Source organism: Chiloscyllium punctatum, chromosome 18 (genome assembly GCF_047496795.1).
Source record: "Chiloscyllium punctatum isolate Juve2018m chromosome 18, sChiPun1.3, whole genome shotgun sequence".
Taxonomy (NCBI): Eukaryota; Metazoa; Chordata; class Chondrichthyes; order Orectolobiformes; family Hemiscylliidae; genus Chiloscyllium; species Chiloscyllium punctatum.
Window position 1 is genome coordinate 39,274,125 of NC_092756.1, and position 2,852 is coordinate 39,276,976.

The 2,852-nt window shown below is 45.3% G+C and overlaps 1 non-coding gene across 1 annotated transcript; it reads left to right on the forward strand.

Annotated features, from left to right (window-relative positions):
* The first annotated feature begins 2,556 nt into the window (after positions 1-2,556).
* On the forward strand, positions 2,557-2,628 carry trnah-gug (transfer RNA histidin (anticodon GUG)). The gene has a single exon. It is a non-coding gene; the product is annotated as a tRNA-His (tRNA).
* The last annotated feature ends 224 nt before the right edge of the window (positions 2,629-2,852 follow it).

Genomic DNA, 2,852 nt, shown 5'->3' on the forward strand with positions numbered 1-2,852 from the left:
AATAAATTTATTTTAAAAATCCCACTTTCCCATTCATGTTTGGAATTAATTGTCCATTAAATGTTGCAAACATACCCTCATCCATCACTTCCTCAGCAAGTTAATTACACACGTAAAACGCCGTCCCTAAAAAAATGCCTTCTGTCTTTTTTTTTAAAAAGTTTCTCTTTTCATCTTAAACATATGCCCTCTCGTCTTGAAATCCCCCTCCTGGGAAAGGGCCGCTATCGTTAACTCTAAACTTCCCTCTCAATAATTCATAAACTTCTGACAGGTCGCCACTCAAAACCCTAACCTAGAGTGAAAACACTCTCAGCTAGGAGAAAGTGAGAACTGCAGATGAGAGATCAGAGTCAAGAGTGTTGTGCTGAGAAAGCAGAGCAGATCAGGCAGCATTTGAGGAGCAGGAGAATCGACGTTTCGGGGAAGAGCCTGGTGAAGGACACTTGCGCGAAAAAAAATTGATTCTCCTGCTCCTGGGATACTCCCTTCACTGATGTGGTTTTCCAGCACCCCGATCTCGAATCTGAAAATAGTCTCAGCCTATCCAGCCTTTCATTATAACTCAAACCTTCCACAGGCAACAAGTGTGTATTCCTTTTGTGAACTTACTCCAGCTGAATAATATCATTCCTACAATTGGGCGACCAGAACTGGACATAATATTCCAGAAGAGGCCTCATCAATGTCCTGCAAAACTTCAACATAACGTCCCAACTCCGAAACACAAAGGACTGAGCAATGAAGGGAAGTATGGTAAATGCCTTTGAACCATCTTGTCTGTTAGTAATGCAAATTACAAGGAATTATGTACCTGCACACCGAGCTTCCCTGTTCTCCAACATTGGCAAAGCCATACTCTTTTTGTTGTACCAAAATGCAATACCTTCCATTTATCCAGATTGAACTCCATGTTACATTTTTCAGTCCAACGACTCATTGGATCAAGATCCTTTTGAAACTTAGATAATCTTCCTCACTGTCTCCAATTCTGGCGTCGCCTGCAAACCTACACTGCATGCCTGCTGTGAGTTCCACTGTTTTCTCATATAGATCAATGATTCATATTTACTTGTAGTGGCTGTTATTTAGCAGTGTGCAGATCATACAATAGTTAGTCATGCCATTAACCATGAGGAAGAAAGCCGCGGACTGCAGGGAGATATCAAACAATTTGAAATAAAAATGGTGAAAGCAATTCATTCCAGGGAATTGGGTGATAATGAGGCAAAATTAAACTTCAGACCAGCTGCCCACCCTCCAGCTGTGGCACTCAGCTGTCTCAGCAAGATGCACTGTAGATTGCTGTTATTATAAACGGGAACAAATGTTCCCTTCTACCCCGCCTTTGACCAGAAGCACTCCCAACCTCGGAACTACTTGCGCCTCTAAACCATCATAGAAATACCGTTCATTCACCAGTTGCGTCACTTGAGCCATCGAGTATCTCTGCGACCTCATTCCCATCTCGATATAAAGTTGGTTATTTGCGACTGCCCCACTCAGTCCGTCTGATTCTGGGGCTCGGAACTGGGACTATGTGGCAGCAGTGGTTACTGCCTTGTGTCGGGAAACTCGAGAAGTAGCCGATGTTAAACTGCATTGTTATTGAAGTGTACATTTCAACAAAAGCTTGGTAAAAACAATGACTGCAGATGCTGGAAACCAGATTCTGGATTCGTGGTGCTGGAAGAGCACAGCAGTTCAGGCAGCATTGGAGGAGCAGTAAAATCAACGTTTCGGGCAAAAGCTCTTCATCAAGAATACAGGCAGAGAGCCTGAAGAGTGGACAGATAAGTGAGAGGAGGGTGGGGGTGGGGAAAAAGTAGCATAGAGTACAATAGTTAAGTGGGGGAGGGGATGAAGGTGATCAGTCGGGAGGGAGGGTGGAATGGATAGGTGGAATAGAAGATAGGCAGGTAGAACAAGTCAGGACAAGTCATGGCGACAGTGCTGAGCTGGAAGTTTGGAAATGGGGTGAGGTGAGGGAAGGGGAAAGGAGGAAACTGTTGTAGTCCACACTGATGCCCTGGGGTTGAAGTGTTCCAAGGCGGAAGATGAGGCGTTCTTCTTCCAGGTGTCTGGTGGTGAAGGAGCGGCGGTGAAGGAGGCCCAGGAGCTCCATGTCTTGGGCAGAGTGGGAGGGAGAGTTGAAATGTTGGGCCACGGGGTGGTATGGTTGATTGGTGCGGTTGTCCCAGAAATGTTCCCTAAAGCACTCTGGTAGGAGGCGCCCAGTCTCCCCAATGTACAGGAGACTGCACCGGGAGCTACTGATTCAATAAATGATATTGGTGGATGTGCAGGTATCAAAAGCTGCACTGTCCCCGGAGTCTTTGATGTTTTGGAGAAATCTATTTATCTCAGCCTTCAACACATTAATGATGGAATCACCACAGCCACTGGGGGAACCGATGTTAAACGGTCAGCCCATTCTGAGTTCCCACATGTCTGCCACTGTTCGCTCAGCACTGATATTGTGTATTTGTTGCTCTGCCTAACATTGCTTATGATACTTTGCTTATTACGTACGCTTAGTGTGTTCTTCTGTGGTTTGCCGTGATCGTATAGTGGTTAGTACTCTGCGTTGTGGCCGCAGCAACCTCGGTTCGAATCCGAGTCACGGCGGTAATGGTTCTATGTGCCCGAGGCTTTTGTGAAACACAAAGGGATCAGTTGTTTTAAAGTTTTGATTTTCTCCAAGGTGATTTTTTTTCCTTCAAGCTCTGCTCGCTCACATCTCTGTGTTTCATATGTCAGAATTCAAATCCACCTGTTCTCAGAGATTTCTTCCCTCCTACGATCACTAACCGAACTTTCCATCCCATACCCCCACCTCATGAATTTGGAGA